The following is an 18,468-nucleotide window of genomic DNA, read 5'->3' as shown; positions in this document are numbered from 1 at the left end:
TAAAACGTTCATATTTTATTTAAAAAATATATACATGATTAATGTGTTACTAGTATACAAACTAAACTTTGAAAAGTTCTACTAACGCTTTATAAAATATTAATTCTGAAATAGGAAGGTACGATTGTCGATAATATGTTGTCAAGATCAAACCCGTTTTAACGAAAGACTCTAGTACCGTATCCTGAACCGAACGTTCTTCATACAGCGCAAGATTTCTCTTTTAATTTTTTGAGACGAACCTTACAGTTTGAAATCGGCAAACGATCTCCGCTCATAGCGAACACACACGATTTCTTTAAAAGTGCATTTGAGCTTGTATTTCATATTTGTACATGATGTTATAATACTGTAACTTAAAAAAAACACCCAATTCGAGTGGATTTGAATTTTCTCCCCCGATATTTGACATAAATTCCGGAATTCCGAGTACGTGATTAAAATTCCGGAAAGTTGGTCGGCCTGAGATACACATTTGGTTACTTAATAATATATTATCACAGTCATTAGTTATTTCATTTCATTTATATCATTTATACCCTGTAAACTCTTTCTAAACCAATAATATTTACCAGGTCAGTAGGGTTTGTTCAAATGTGTTCAAATGTCACAACATAATTCAAATGGACATGCTGATCAATCACATACTCATTATAGAGGATATTGAGGGATGAGCATCAGTCACAACCTCCATTGTACACTTTGGGACGACAGATTCCACATGATGGTTTCAAATGCTTTTGGTTCCATTCTGGCAGTAAGTTGGTCCACAGTATATATTTAATTACTCTGATGAGATCTGAATTGGAGCAGGACTGAGGACATTGCTCATAAAAGAATGGATTTCAACAAAAACAAAAATCTTTCCCTTGAATAGTTTCAATAACATGACGACGTGTAGCTTCCCAATATGTTGTGATAGCTGGGATGATATAGTGACTTTGAATCCTGTGAAATGTGGAGCTGGACACCTAAATTGAGGAACTTGCATATTAGGGCTATTTTGGTGTAGTTATTTCCGGAAAGAACTATCGCTGACAAAAATAGCATATTGCCACGCAAGGCACCCTTTGTCAGCAAAGGTTGTGAACACCATCTGTTCATCTCGTGGCCATCTACACAAATCTAAAATGAAAAATGGAATTATTAATTATGATATTCCATTACTTCCATGAATGTATGCATTTTTAAATAAGATAGAAAAGTGTTGCACTATTATACTACATCCTACCCCACTTCTGTTAAAAGCTGTTACACTATTATACTACATCCTACCCCACTTCTGTTAAAAGCTGTTGCACTATTATACTACATCCTACCCCACTTCTGTTAAAAGCTGTTACACTATTATACTACATCCTACCCCACTTCTGTTAAAAGCTGTTGCACTATTATACTACATCCTACCCCACTTCTGTTAAAAGCTGTTACACTATTATACTACATCCTACCCCACTTCTGTTAAAAGCTGTTACACTATTATACTACATCCTACCCCACTTCTGTTAAAAGCTGTTACACTATTATACTACATCCTACCCCACTTCTGTTAAAAGCTGTTACACTATTATACTACATCCTACCCCACTTCTGTTAAAAGCTGTTACACTATTATACTACATCCTACCCCACTTCTGTTAAAAGCTGTTACACTATTATACTACATCCTACCCCACTTCTGTTAAAAGCTGTTACACTATTATACTACATCCTACCCCACTTCTGTTAAAAGCTGTTACAGGGAAGTAGTGTTTACTCTTACTTTAAATACACTAAGGCAACACCTACATGATATTGTATTTGATTTGTATCAATTGACAAGTGATATTTTATGCACTATGACACATACAAGACAACACATGCCTTAGGCTTTAGTTTACCTGATATTGTATTGCCCACCCCCAAAACAACACATCAATATAAATGTTATATATAGGATAGATTTTTAAAAGAAACTTTGAAAGTGAATATCATATTCCAAATATACTATTGGACAGTTATATAATACAATGCAAAACCCTTAGAAAACAAGTTTGTTTTGTTTAAAGACACAATTTGTTCATCATTGGCTACTGGATGTCAAACATTTGCTAAATCTGACACACAATCTTAGAAGTAACCCACTAAATGTTTCCATTACCAGGAAGGTTTTGTTTATATGCACGTTTTCAGACAAAACAGCCTCTGACATACCAGCTGTGGGTGGGGTGGAATCCAGTAAGAGAATTGGTCCATCAAGGGGTTTCAAATCTACAACAAATCACTTCTGGCAAGCTCTTACAATGTGAGGTAGATCCAGCCTATTATTTTAAAAAATAACTATAAAAATAATAGTTATTTGGTAGAATTATTTCTAACATACAAACTGTTAATATCCAGCAGTATTCTCATACTGAACTGAACCGGACTGTTTACATACAATCTGTTACACTGACAGAAAAGACTGATTTCAATCACATACCCATTTTAGGACAAGTGCTGTACTGTCGATCTGACTTTTTAATGTGACATCACTTGTACAGTCTTTGTGAGTGCACACTTTCTTCACCTACAGTGCTGCAAGACCCAGTAGACATGACATGTAACAAATAAATGTCTTCTCGGTTATATAATCCCTGTCTACTGTTCTTTTCACTGGAATGCTGGATCCATCTATACATGTATCATCTTTCTCTGCCTCTTCTTGTGAAGTAATGTCGAACACACGGTCTGCTATTTCAACATCTTCATTCACTTCATTCTTTCGATGGTCTCTGCATAAACAAACAACAAAAGATTAATCTAGTAGACAACACAGGAGTACGGGGTCCCATTTTTATAAGGGGGAAGAGGCTGGTTTTTGCCCAAATTAAACAAAAATGCCCGAATCTGCATAAAACATTTATTCATATTAGCATTACTACCAAACAGCCATATGTGTCCTCTCTACCAATCTCAGGTTGTCTACCATAAGCGTATGAGACAAGGGTACAGGGGTGCACATGTACCCCCCCCTAGTGATGGAGCTAAACCTCAAATTTGGGCAAAAATTATAGAGATATTTGGTCAAAATGTGCTAACCTGAGATATTTTTACCATGTACATATATTTCCATCATTTTACCCTCAAAATTAGTTTTAATCCATGTAAAAATGTCTAGTCGATTTTTTTGCTACTATATTTATTTCATATATCATTTCATTTCCAATACTTGTTAAACAAAATTAATTATTTTAAAGTTTTTATTTTTTACTACTTTATTAAAAAAGCCTTGTAAAAGGTACCAATAGGTTTACACAGGATTTATTGCTGAAAAGTCTTAGTATTGTGATTTATATTGCTTTAAGACAAAAATGAAAGTGGAAACCTGCTGCCGTCATTCAATAGTCTACTCTTTCTGATTAGTTGCAAAGGATCTTTTATATGCATCATCCTACAAACATGATAGCACATACCACTACCTTTGTTACACTAGTGGATCATTGGATGACATGTTTTAAATACAAAGATAAAATATTTTCTGTTAAATTATTTGATACTTTGTTGTGTTTTTTCCCCACAAAGTGCACATACAACATGAACTATATATATCCTCATATTTAACTGTCCTTACCCCCAGTTACTGGTATCTTCCAATGCGTATGTAATTATTCATAATCATTTAAAACAATGAAACTTTAGATAAGTTATACTGTTTCCCAGTGTAGAAATGGCTTTTATATAAACACATTAGTAAGCCTACCTAATTGAAGACAAGCTGGACACATCTGATGCCAAAACGCGTCTTCGGCCTGCTCTTTTATAGTGTGCAAGAGGTGTTGATGTAGTTGCTGTCATAGCTTCATATCTGCATAAGAACATGTTAAAATTTGTAAATACCATTTTAATGCCCATGGCAAACAAGCTACTTTTATATAGGCTACTCTTTCGCAATTTACTAGCAAGGGATGTTTTACTGGTGGGTGCAGCAGGATTAAAGTAGGAAAATAGAAGTTGAAAGATTTTCGTTTTATAAACAGTTAAAATTGGGAATTTTTCACCATGGCCAGTGGATTTCAAAATCCACTGGCCCCATATATAGCAAATGAATTAAAAAAAGTTCTAGAACCCCTGTAGAAGAAAAAAGTAGGACTGAAAAGCACGTAATTCATGGGCAAACGATTGTGTGAAATCCAAACAATTATGTTGAGAACAGTTTAAAAGAAATTATGTGGTGCTCAGTTTGTACCTTATGTTTATCCTAAATAACATTGCAAAGCAACAAAAAAAAAAGCAAAAAAAAAAAGCAAAAAAAAAAAGCAAAAAAAAAGAAAATAGTAGGAAAAATAGGACAGAGACCAAAAAGTAGGATCACTGCCTACAGTCTACAAGTGGTTACACCAAGCCATTGTATCTTGTGGTGCACTAACTCTGTATCCAAGGTGATACCATAATTAACATGCCTCTAGTGGAATTCAAACCCAGAGTCTTTTGCTCAGTGACATATCCACTGCACAACAAGGGTTTCTACCAGAGGACACGAACAGTAAGTTGCATACCCTTATATCTTGGAAATTATTGAATACATAAATAATTATAGATAAATTATAGTAAGAGAACCGCTGTTTAAAGGAGCCCAGTCACGGATTTAGTGGGCCTTATTTCTCTAAATATGCATAATTACATTCATTTGGAATACCAAACCTAGTTATTGTATGATCCTAAACATTTTAATTGAACTACGATCGAGGGAATTCCATGACACGATTCAGTTTTAAAATTTGGAACTCTTCTTTAAATGAGACATTTAAAATACGGAAAACAGACTCGTAATGATGAGGCTATATATACGACAACCGTATAATGTAGTTTTGGATTTTATATAAACGATCGCCGCGTATAGAGACTTGGCAGATGAGGGCCGGCTATATACATGGCAAATAAAAAAAAAAAAAAAATATTTCTTGATGAAAATAACCGCGAATACGCTGAAATAAAATAATAAAAAGTTGGAACATGAACTCACCATTTATTATGATTATGATTATTATTATTATTATCAGGCGCGTGTGCAAATTATTTTGACTGGTTCGCAAAGTGGTATTTCGGTTTTAATATATAGCGTAAAAACCCCAATATACTGTTGCATGTTTTGTCGTCCAAAGGTTGGCTACTTATTACTTAACCCAGTTGAATCCAGTTCTACGTGCAAGGACAAGTTCAGTCTGCCGTCTGTGCGTGTGTGCAGGCACGTTAATCTTGCATTTTGTATGGCCAAAACTCCTCCAGATAAAACACCGCCCCTCAAAAAGGTAGTAGTAGGCTAATAATAATAATAATAATAATAATAGTAGTAGTAGTAGTAGTAATAGTAATAGTAATAGTAATAGTAATAATAATTCTGTATTATTATTATTATTATTATTATTATTACATGTGTTATAATGTTGGTAAAATCACGTCGTGGTGGGGTGGGGTGGGGTGGGGTGGGGTGGGTGGGGGTGGTTGTTACAGAAACATTATATAAATTTAGAGGGGGACCCGGGCGTGGTCTCTGCTTTACTAGTAGCCTATATAAAAAAAAGTATTTTGAGTTTTATTGCCTCTTGCAATTTTGAGCATTTGAAATGTGACTAAATACAGCAAAATAACCTTTTAGTCATATTTATTTGCTGTAAAATTAACTTAAAAAAAAAATATTTACGTAAGCAGCCTCAAAATTGCAATCAGTGAAACATTATTAAGTTCAAGCCTTGTTGTTAGTTTGTGTACTGTCCGTAGTTAGTTTCTCTTTCAGTTAATCTACTTCAGCAGCTGATAATTTGTAACTGTCATTTTTATTTATTTATTTATTTATTCATTCATTATTATTATTATTATTATTATTTATTTATTTATTATTATTTTTGTTTTGTTAGTACTGTAGGAACAATATGACGCTATTCGTATATATATGGAAAACGTACACAAAAGGGTCCGCTAAATTCATATACTCGTCCACCCACTCTCTTGTTCAGAAAATGTACTGTTCGTACAGTACTTAGTATGTATTCCTCCTGTTCCAGATGGTTCGGTAATATGGATCAATCAAATACATGTACTTATTTACCGCCTATATACATTTTTGCTGTGAATATAGCCAGCCCTCGTTAGTGGTGGCTATATATACGGCCTTCGTATATATAGTCACATCGTATATAAACACCATCTAGTTCAGAGTATTCTTTAAAAATGTAACAATTCCTATCTCATGTCAACTGTTATGGTATATTTTGCATAATATTGAATTTGACAAGGTGGAAAATGAAAGTGTTCATGATCCAGAACTAGTCGGGATTGTCGACGTTTAACATGCTTCTGTTACTAAAATAAATTAATGTATCAACTTATTATCATTCAGTACATGTTTTTTTATTTTTTAATAACTTATTTTTATTGTTGTTGTTTTTCGATTTACCCTACGTCGCAGAGAACGGTCAAGCGTTCTCGTTACACGAGTTTGGTAAATCGTTTTGACACTGCGGTTATTCGGGGAATGCCCGTCACTAGCCCGAGTACTCCGACTGTAAGAGAGCTAGACGGACATTTGGACATAAATACGCTCTCATTACAGTCAGAGACCAAGCTATGTATTTTTTTGGCAATTGCTGACAACCAAAAAGTTGTCAAAGATTTCTGCTCTAATACCACAACAATCCTATGTTTGACGTCAAATGCATTTACATCGACCATTTTCGAGTTACTTGATTAAAAAAAATTCAGATATTAATCACTAATACACACATTACAAAAAGAAACCCGACAGCACCCACATTCAGCTAAGCTTCGGCAAACTCCGGACAGCAGAATTCTAAGTTCGCCGACCTATATCGTGACGTTGCGTCACATGATCGCCCACTCAGCCATTCCGTCTTCCAGGGGCCGTCTCAAAACGACAAGTTCCCGACAATCACTCAGAAAAGTTTGTTTTGTGTAACGACACCACTAGAGCACATTGATTCATTAATCATCGGCTACTGGATGTCAAATGTTTGGTAATTTTATCATAGTGTTAGAGAAGAAATCCGCTACATTTTATCATTAGTAGCAAGTGATCTAGCAAGCACATACCACGGCCTTTGATATACCAGTCGTGGTGCACTGGGGAAAGCGAGAAATAGCACAATGGACCCACCGACGGGGATCGATCCCAGACTGACAACGCATCCATTGAGCGCTTTACCACTGGGTTGTGGACAATCACCAAAGCCACAGAGAGTGGTACACACACACACACACACACACACACACACACACACACTATTACATTCACGTTTTCTCAAGGTCAAACAAGTATTTCATCTACGAGTCGTATGCCTGCTTGGCATGTGTACCACTCTGGCATATCAAAGGCCGTGGTATGTGCTATCCTGTCTGTGGGATAGTGAATATGCCTATAAAGATCACTTGCTACTAATGATAAAATGTAGCGGGTTTCCTCTCTAACACTATGATAAAATTACCAAATATCTGACATCCAATAGCCGATGATTAATGAATTAATGTGCTCTAGTGGTGTCGTTACACAAAACAAACTTTTTTTGTGACTGTCGGGCACTTGTCGTCTTGAGACGGCCCCTGGAAGACGGAATGGCTGAGTGGGCGATCATGTGACGCAACGTCACGATATAGGTCGGCGAACTTAGAATTCTGCTGTCCGGAGTTTGGCGAAGCTTAGCTGAATGTGGATGCTGTCGGGTTTCTTTCTGTAGTGTGTGTATTAATGATTAATATCTGATTTTTTTTTTAATCAAGTAACTCGAAAATGGTCGATGTAAATGCATTTGACGTCAAACATAGGATTGTTGTGGTATTAGAGCGGAAATCTTTGACAACTTTTTGGTTGTCGGCAATTGCCAAAACAATACATAGCTTGGTCTCTGACTGTAATGAGATCGTGTTTATGTCCAAATGTCCGTCTACCTCTCTTACAGTCAGAGTACTCGGGCTAGCTCGTCACGTGACTCAAAATAATACGTCACACCTCTGCTCTCCAAATAGCCGTTATTTTTCTAAGAATTATGGACCGTACCCATAATTCAATTATGTTTATAAAATATCAATAATAAGTGTGATATGGTGGTTATATAGATGGTTCAATAAAGTACTTTTAGGTACAAATCAAATGTATATATTGGCATATAATACCTTGTTAGGTCAATAATTAGGTCAACTATCTGTGAGAGAGCGCGTTTAAAATGTGTTGTGGTACATAAAATGCTGTCCAATTTCAAACCCATAACCACATACAGTCCTTCCCAGCAGTGAGCATCATTCTCAGATTATGGTAATACCCCTACCCCACATCTCCAAATGCACTAAAAAAAACACCTTTTTTTTTTTAATTGCACACAAATATATTGGGTTTTTTTTTATTATTATTTAAAAAACCCCCATAATTCCACCTTTCTATTTCTGTCAAATGAAACTTAAATTATTTACATGGAGGCTGGGAGTGAGTCTATAGTAGGTACACTAATGAACGGTTTTTATTGCATACCCTCTCACAGTGTTTCTGCCAGAGAGAAATTTATGGGTTTGGAGCGGTGAGATTTGTTGTCGGATCAACTGCTACCAATAACAGGTTGTGAATTCAAAATGGATGAAACAGCACATCAGACATATGTAACACTATATATCACGAAAAACATCAGCAATTATGGAGAATACAAGAAAATACAACAAGGATTTAACACTGAATGAATTCCAAATGTTTTACATTTTATTTCACAACAGAATCTATGTTTATGTTTTTATAGCTAAGATAGTTCAGTAAACAACATACAGGCAAAACTAACATCTTATCAAAATTCCCATTGTTGAAAAAAACCCACCTGAGTTTCCCCACTTCTTTAAATTTGATACTGTAAGTTTAAGAAATTGGTGAAACAAAATGGTTAGGCAAGCTCAACTATATTTCTTTGGTTTTCTGAATAATACAGTTTAGATTTCGCTCAGTAGCCACACGATTACCACCACAATTAATCACTGAACATGTTAAATGGTGGTATATCGTTACACTTCTGGCATATATCAAGTTAGATTTCTTATGCCCATTTGAACATTTTGTGGTTAAATTATGATATGATATGCCTTTATTCAGACAATAGTATGTAAATAGAACCAATGGAAAACTTGTAGTATCAATCTACAAGTAACAATACGGCTATAATTAGGTCGTTTGTGTAACATTTGCAGAAATATAAATGGAAAATCCACTCCTAGCATTAAAAACAATGTTTCATCAGTGCAGTTGCATTTAATTACATCCCAGATATTCAAATCACGCCAGGCATGTTATAATATATAGAGAATAATACATGAATGGCCGTTAGACATCATTTATCTCACGAGTTGTTTTTAAAATGTTTCTAAAGAGCGAAAGAATGGTATCTAACGGACACGAATGTATTATTCTATTTCTTACATATCCTCAAAAAACAGTGTCACGGGGATCCTATAATACCCGTAACTGAATAAAACACGATTATCCAAATATCTCTCCTAACTGTATATCTATTAGATCTCTCTGTATCGGGCAGGCTAATACCCGAGTGGCCCGGCTCTAGGAGTAATCAGAGATAAGATCTTATATAAATATATATATATATATATATGTAGCACGTTTAGTTCACTAGAAAACACAACAAAACACAATACACTTTAGAATCTGTATTAATGCTAACGCTGACAAATTCACTTGCCGCAGTTAAGTTAATTAACAACAACGATGTATTAACAACCCAGAACTAATCACTTGATTAGTTAATCATTAGGCGTCAAGTTTACACAATATTCTAATCACTTCACCGTGATACAACCCACACTCGTGTGATAATGGAGTATGTTGCCAGGGGAACTTAATTAATCAAGGAATTACAACTCTATTCCTCACTGGTTAATTTTTACTTAACCCTTAAATACTCATTCAGTAACCTTGTAATACAGAATTAATACTGGTACATATCACAATAAAGACAATAACCTACAATTTACCTAGGTCCTCTAGGATTACCAGCTAAGCTTTATCTTACCAAATACTCGTTATAAATATATTAGAACAGTGAAGCCTACAATTTACTTTGCAAGATTACCGGAGACACTGTCTAAAGAATATTGGTATAATACACTATTAAAATAATTAAAGTCACATCAATTACATCAAGGTTATACAACAGAGCAGAAATATATATTTACCAGGTCCGGTCTGAACTGATATAGTTCGTTCAGTGGACAGCGTCCGTTCCCCTGCAGCGTTCAATGTTTCTCCCCGAGCTATCTAAAATCCTAGCTATTTATTCAAAAACCCCAGACTGGCCTGGAGACAGTGAACAACGCCCGAAGGCAACAAACGCGCCCAACGCGGGACCTAGCGTTATGATGTGCTATTTCCACACGCGAGCCCAACTCCCAGAGACGGTTTATTGTCTTAGATGTTCAGACTGACCGTCTGCAGTTCGCTAATTTGAACCACGGTCGCAAGACAGAACTCCCGGAGGTATTACGTAACCAAGCTGCACCTGGCCTCTGGTGTGTATTGGTAGGCAGAGCTAGCCCACACCACAATGGACATCGCCACAGGCGAAAAGATAAGAGCATGTTCCGTTACAAACAGATTTAAGCAAATTTTAACATCTTTTTCGACTAAAAGTTATTTACAGTCCTTGCACTTGTAGCCAACTTAAGCGTCACAGATACATGATTGTCAGGTTAACTATACGTCACAGTGTAATCTATTTCCACCATGTTGGTTTTCATTGGCTGCATGGCACTGATGACTTGGTCATCACCTAGGAGCAGCCAGTTGTATGTCTTGAAATTATTAACAAACGTACGTGTGTTAAGAACCCATGTGTTATGAAAAATAATGCTTAGCTTAATAACTGGTTTAACGTGTCCACATACCACTAGGGTTTCGAAAGCGCCTATCAAATACGGTCAGTTTTGAAATTTTGAATATTAACACCAAAAGTATAAAGGGGGGGGGGGGGGAGGGGGAACTGGGGTTAATAAATTTTGACTGCGCCCTTAAAGAGAAATATTAACATTCGTAACCTATATTAATTATTAATATACTATAATTTCGGCGCAAATATAGATGCGCTGATCTAAAATTAATAATAATTATTAAACAGTATTCATTAAGCCCATGGGAGGTTAAGAGGAAAGGCTACAGAGTTGGCACAAGTATATAAAACAAAATTTAAATTAATTTTGGAAAAGGAGCTGCCAGTCGTATTCTAAACATTGGTGTGACCAGGTGAGGGTCGGGAGGGAGGGGAGTCCGGGCCTACACAAAACTTAAGGCCAAACCGCCTACGCCTATGACCCCAAAGAATGCCCTAACTCCCGGCATCCCATCCTCCCCACCCCCACCGTGACCAACCGCAGTTCAGTCCAATCCTGGCAGTCTAGTGGTTGTTTAAGAAGTTAGTAGAAGTTCCTAAACCGGCGTCACTAAAAAAAAAAACCCCACACCATGCTGTGTAAACGGGACTGTGTAAACGGGTGTGTAAAAAAAGAACATTACGTACCGTGTGTAAACGGGCGTGTAAGAACGAACATTACGTAGATGACGTTACCGTCTTGGGGGCAATTTCACAAAAAAATCGTAAGTTTACGTCTGCGATTAGCAATTATACCAGGCATATATTTACACTGTTTGGCATCTATTTTACGAAGAAAATTACATCATTAAAGAAAATGGAGCATTTTAAAGACAAACGAAAATGAAATATGTGTGTTTCAAACTATATTTGTTGTAGTATAATAGCAATAAGAATTGTAGTTTAGTCGTAGATTTACGTTTATGTGCAAAACTAAGCTTACGATATTTTGTGAAATTTGGCCCAGAGCCACGTTCCAAGAAGCGATCTTAGCGCTAATATCACCTTATGTACATACGGTAGCTATGCACTTAATCAGTTAATGTGATCTTAGCGCTAATATCACCTTATGTACATACGGTAGCTATGCACTTCATCAGTTAATGTGATCTTAGCGCTCAGATCGCTTCGTGGAACGGGGCTCAGGTGGTTCACCAACCAACTCGTATTCAAACCACAGCACATGAAACTTTATCGAATATCAATCATCATGAATGTTACAGTGTCATTTAACATGAAAACTTGTATTACTTAAAGAGACAGACCCTAGTTTTTAAACACTACAGCATATTTGTTCACTATTAAGAGCCGGTTATGACCACTGAAATCAAACATTACTTATATTATATTCTTTAGATTATCCGTTTCCGTAGAACTGAAGTGTTTCTGGTCATCCTGGTGTTTCTAATAAAAAAACAATAATGCATTTTTCATATTTTTAAAACCACACGTGCGTCTGAGAAGTAGCGGTTATTGATTTGAATTAAAGTCTATATATTTTTAAGGATATTTCCCGCTTTCAACGTCACAGACTCTTCTTTCACTCTATTGTAAGTTTATCCAAATGAGTTACAGGTTTGTAAATTAACCAAACTTAGTGTCGTCCATTTTCTACGGGTTAAAACTAGGGTCTGCGCCTTTAAATATTTGTTCACTTTATTAACAAACGTGTAGCTTTACTGCAAAATAACACAGAAAGATAAATAAAATAGTGATGACCAACTGAGCGTTCAACATGTTAACAAACTTGTAGCTTTACTGCAAAATAACACAGAAAGATAAATAAAATAGTGATGACCAAGTGAGCGTTCAAAATGTTAACAAACTTGTAGGTTTACTGCTAAATAACACAGAAAGATAAATAAAATAGTGATGACCAAGTGAGCGATCAACATGTTAACAAACTTGTAGGTTTACTGCAAAATAACACAGAAAGATAAATAAAATAGTGATGACCAAGTGAGCGTTCAACATGTTAACAAACTTGTAGCTTTACTGCAAAATAACACAGAAAGATAAATAAAATAGTGATGACCAAGTGAGCGTTCAACATGTTAACAAAGAAACCATAATTTATATCTCTTTTAAGCTTACAGAATACTTCTCAGTAAGCTAACATGAACCCACTTGTTCACTACCGGTAAGTACGAATAGTCCATGTCAGGAGTGTAACATTCAGCTTACAGAATACTTCTCAGTAAGCTAACATGAACCCACTTGTTCACTACCGCTCCAGATATGATTTTAGGACTTTGTTTTGCAAAATGTTTATTGCCCCAAAATACATTGGTAATGTTCGGAATGGGGACTCTTAATTTGTCACCTTACAAATTAAGTGGTCAAAAGATATACTAATACATTTAACTAAGAAAGACATGTTCAAAACAATATTCTGTACAACAATATGAAAACAATATTTGTTACTATAAAATATATACTCATGTACGATTACGTCATTAGATGTTAAGCTTAATTTTAGTAAATATATTATGATATGTATATTGGGAGCTAGTAATACAGTTGGATTTATAATATACCATTGGAATTCCAAAAAACAACAACAACAAAACGAAGAAGAGAAAAAGAGAATAAATAAATAAAATAGAGATAAAATAAAATAAATAGTAAATAAATATATACTTCCATATGAATTAGAAGAAAGGAAAGAGAGAGAGAGAGTGTATAAGAGAAATATATTTGTAAATAATGAAAGCCTTTTGTCTGTATTAATGCAAGTTGATTCTTGTTTGATATATTAAAAAATATGAAGCCAGTCTCGTCTTTTTAACCCAAAAACAACAACTATTTAATGATTTTAGGACTTTGTACTTCAGTAAGACTTCATCTATTTTCTTGTAATTAGTAATTACATTCATTTGTATTCAATATCATTTGTAAATGTTGCAAACTTGAGGGTTTCATCTGGTTTCAAAAGTTGTTGGTCAACATAACTTTAAGTAAATAAACTTTAGTGATTAGATCTAAATTATTACACAAATATTATTTGTAGTTGCTATTATTTGTACGAAAATTCAACATGCATATTATCATAGTTTTTAAAACTTGGCTAAAAAATTTCTAGTTTGAACTAAGCTGAAAATATTACATACATGACATGACAATATATGTGATCTGTAAAATCATGCTCCAAAAAAAAAAAAAAAAAAAAGGAAGAAGAAGAAGAAGAAAAAAACCTGCCACATCAAAACATTGCAATAGGCTGCCTCAGTCAGTAGTCGCACGCCACATGAACGTCCATCAGAGCACCATTTAATGTCTCTCGGACAGGTACCAGCAGTTTCAATCAGCTGAAGACCGGCCCAAAAGTGAAAGACCTCCCATGACAACTGCAGCACAAGATCACTACATCCGCGTTTTGCACGTGCGTCACCCAACTGCCACAGCAACGAACACTGCTGGACGCATACCTGGTTTAAGAAGGGTGTCTGCACAAACCATTCGGAACCGACTTCGAGAAGCTGGTTTACGGGATAGGAGACCATATGTTGTCCCCGTCCTGCGACGTCAACATCGACATTTACGTATTCGCTGGTGCACGAATGTACAGGGATGGAACTTGGGAAAATGACGGTGAGTATGGTTCAGCAACGAGTCACGTTTCCTTCTACAGCGACGTGATGGACGACAACGTGTTCACAGACGCCGCAATGAACGTTTTGCCAACAACTGCGTCGCCCAAGTTGACAGATTCGGTGGAGGGAGTGTCATGATGTGGGAAGCCATCTCATACACCGGCAACCTGACAGCTGTACGCTACCGGGATGAAATACTTCGCCGTCACATGCTTCCCATTTTGGATTGACAGAGAGAACTCTTTCAGCAGGACAATGCCAGGCCGCATACGGCACGTGTAACAATGGATTTCCCACAGAATGAGAACATTAATGTGCTGCCATGGCCATCAAGATCGCCAGATCTCAACCCCATTGAACATCTATGGGACGAACTGGACAGACATGTACGCTAGCGCGACCCGGAGCCTCAGACGCTTCCGCAACTGTCACATGTGCACTGTAGGAAGAATGGGCTAGGATTCCATGTGCCCGAATTCAGAGACTCATTCAGTCTAGGCCAAGGAGATGTCATGCAATGATTGCTGCTGCTGGTGGCCACACAAGGCACGGATTTCAGCGCCCTCGTGCGACGCTGTTTGGTGACGAAAACGCCTCCACTGCCGTCAGTCCATAGCAAGAACACTGTCACATACTCATGTCAAATTTGACTGATACGATCATAAATAACGAAATTATGTCACTTTGTATTAAAGAGATAATTCCATGAATATTTTGTCTGTTCGTTTCTGTTTTGACAGTATAAAATAAATACATACATACATATACATATACATATACATATACATATATATATATATATATATATATATATATATATATATATATATATATATATGACATCCCTCCACCTCATGCTACCATACTCTAATACTCCAATGACGTAAAGAAAAACATAAAAGATCAGACAACAGTGGACAACACTACGCAAAACAAAAGATGCGTGTTATCTAACATTTGAGGGTAGATGGCATTATTGGCATTACTGGTGCATCACACCTACACAAAAATAGGTAGTACTAAACCAGTACACGTTCGGCTGGGTCAAAGTTCGAGATGCACCGAACGTTTGATAGAACAGTTAATACCACAAATCCTGTTATTGGTGATAAACATGAGTGTTGTAAAAAAAAGAAAAAAAAAGTTTCATCTGGGCCAAAAAATATATTAAATTTTATTTTATCTAGTTCCATTGTGTTAAGTAGCCTGTATGGGGTACCTGTAAAAAAAAGTATTAAAATTTTGTCCGAAACTAGGTGTTGTAAAAACATCTGGTTATATCGAAAATGAGCCATGAAAGGTACCATTTTCATCAGTTAATACTTTGAGGTGGAGCTTGTAGTACTGATATTTCTGAGTCATATCTTGGTTGATATATTGGATATAGAGTTTTTTTTAACATAAACGATAACATGGTCGCCTATGTGATTTTATTTGGTATGGTACAACCTATACATGTATATTATTATGTGTATGTCAAATTCGTAATTCCGTACAGTCTATTTAATAAGCATAATTAAATATGATGTAATGACTAAATAAGTTATTTTATTAGTATTTGTTTGCCAAAGGAAATATATTGTGATAAATACACGTAAAGAAACCCTTGGAATTGTCTTTATAACAAAATGCCCGTTATATAGCTGGCGCTCCATGTTGGGCCCTACATTGGAGAGGCAGCTTTCTATCGGATTTTACTAATAATACGAGGACATTATGCTGCGAATAGTGGGGACTAGATTGGTTAGTGAAGTTTATTGGGCGTTCCCTATTATACTCCCTCGGAAAATATGTTTTAAAAAACAAACAATCTAAAACCCCATCACCTTCGTGGTGGTGGTGGTGGTGGTGGTGGTGTGTGTGTGTGTGTGGGGGGGGGCGACTTATTAAGGCCACTTCAAAATTCGAAGGGTGTGCGCACCTCCAGCACCCTCTTCATGAATGGTTGAAGGTGACAGACGCCACCCATCTTCCCTGATTCTTACGGGTCTGTTATTATTGTAATATACCTTAGGTGAACAGTCCCCCAAAACTCGTTTTCAAGGAGAGTTTTGTATTATCCACTCGAGGTGGGGGTGTCATCACTCACCATGTGACTCATGTAGCTGCATTTAAGGTACACGCCCCCCCCCCCTCCCCTCTCCCCAGTATAATTATAGTACAAGACACCACAAATTACCACAACCGATTGAGAATCGAGCGCGGGTCATAGATATTTTAGCTGGAGGGAACGAATTTTGTAGGGGAGAGAAATTGTATCCCGTACATGTTGTGTTGGCCCGAGTGTTGCTGATGTGCTATTGATAACAGACGAGCACTGAGCGACACGTGAGCTGTCACCAGAGGTACGCAATACAGTATGTGTTGTAGAAAGTGTGTATAATTGTATCCCGTATATGTTGTGTTGGCCCGAGTGTTGCTGATGTGCTATTGATAACAGACGAGCACTGAGCGACACGTGAGCTGTCACCAGAGGTACGCAATACAGTGTGTGTTGTAGAAAGTGTGTATAATTGTATCCCGTACATGTTGTGTTGGCCCGAGTGTTGCTGATGTGCTATTGATAACAGACGAGCACTGAGCGACACGTGAGCTGTCACCAGAGGTACGCAATACAGTGTGTGTTGTAGAAAGTGTGTATAATTGTATCCCGTACATGTTGTGTTGGCCCGAGTGTTGCTGATGTGCTATTGATAACAGACGAGCACTGAGCGACACGTGAGCTGTCACCAGAGGTACGCAATACAGTATGTGTTGTAGAAAGTGTGTATAATTGTATCCCGTACATGTTGTGTTGGCCCGAGTGTTGCTGATGTGCTATTGATAACAGACGAGCACCGAGCGACACGTGAGCTGTCACCAGAGGTACGCAATACAGTATGTGTTGTAGAAAGTGTGTATAATTGTATCCCGTACATGTTGTGTTGGCCCGAGTGTTGCTGATGTGCTATTGATAACAGACGAGCACCGAGCGACACGTGAGCTGTCACCAGAGGTACGCAATACAGTATGTGTTGTAGAAAGTGTGTATAATTGTATCCCGTACATGTTGTGTTGGCCCGAGTGTTGCTGATGTGCTATTGATAACAGACGAGCACCGAGCGACACGTGAGCTGTCACCAGAGGTACGCAATACAGTGTGTGTTGTACGAAGTGTAACTGTATCCCATATCCGTGGTGGTAGGTCGGGTGTCCTCTAGCGCTAGCCATAACTGAACGGCGCTAGAGGCCACTCGAGCTGACACTACGGGTACGCAATACAGTGCGTGCTTTATAAAGTGTGTACAATTTGACTACTACTAATAAAATTATACCTACTTTAATGTATTCCGTATGTTGCATTTCTCGTGTCTTGCACTATAATTCCATTTAAAATATAATTTTTGGAAGTAAATTTAGACGGTTCACCAAAAGTAAATAAGATCCGAATATATATTTAACAAAATAAAAAAATAAAATCCTACCTGATGCCAAGTTTGATAAGTAAACAACCTATTACCCAGTTTGACAAATGCAATACAAGTTTAGCGCTACATTTTGAAATTCTGATCCAGAACCAGTAGTCATTGTTCATGACGTCATATTTATGCAAACGTCGATTCGGTCGTTAGGTCTCACTACACAGATGTCATCTGCCATTGAAACCCATGTTAAATTGCTCAACTTCAAACGGACATTGCCAATAGAACGGGTTCTCGTTGGCACTAACAATAAACACCATTGCGAACATACATTATACAAGCATTTATTTTCACTCCAAAATTGGGAACATTTTCGTCTCAGTGTTTTGCTATATGGCCGCATCTGGCTGTGGTACCCGTGCTTCGTTAACCGATTCACTCCGGCTGTCTCTTGCGCTATACACCCATGTCCCAAAAGGTCGATGCTCAATATCACAAAATGACATGGGCAAAATACAGCCAGAAGGCGTACCATTAAGCATACATATTGTTTTAATTCTTCACCATTTCCTAGAAGTGAATATGTGAACT

At 36.9% G+C, this 18,468-nt stretch overlaps 1 long non-coding RNA gene across 1 annotated transcript; it reads right to left on the bottom strand.

The window, feature by feature from the left end:
* Nucleotides 1–250: 250 nt before the first annotated feature.
* On the bottom strand, nucleotides 251–18,038 carry LOC121389659. Its single transcript, XR_005960101.1, has 4 exons — nucleotides 17,941–18,038; nucleotides 3,722–3,826; nucleotides 2,462–2,753; nucleotides 251–1,125 (listed from the first exon to the last, which is right to left on the bottom strand). It is a non-coding gene; the product is annotated as an uncharacterized LOC121389659 (long non-coding RNA).
* Nucleotides 18,039–18,468: the final 430 nt, after the last annotated feature.

This window comes from Gigantopelta aegis, chromosome 15, assembly GCF_016097555.1.
Source record: "Gigantopelta aegis isolate Gae_Host chromosome 15, Gae_host_genome, whole genome shotgun sequence".
Taxonomy (NCBI): Eukaryota; Metazoa; Mollusca; class Gastropoda; order Neomphalida; family Peltospiridae; genus Gigantopelta; species Gigantopelta aegis.
The sequence above is the reverse complement of the archived record's forward strand: the minus strand, read 5'-3'. Positions and strand labels throughout refer to the sequence as shown.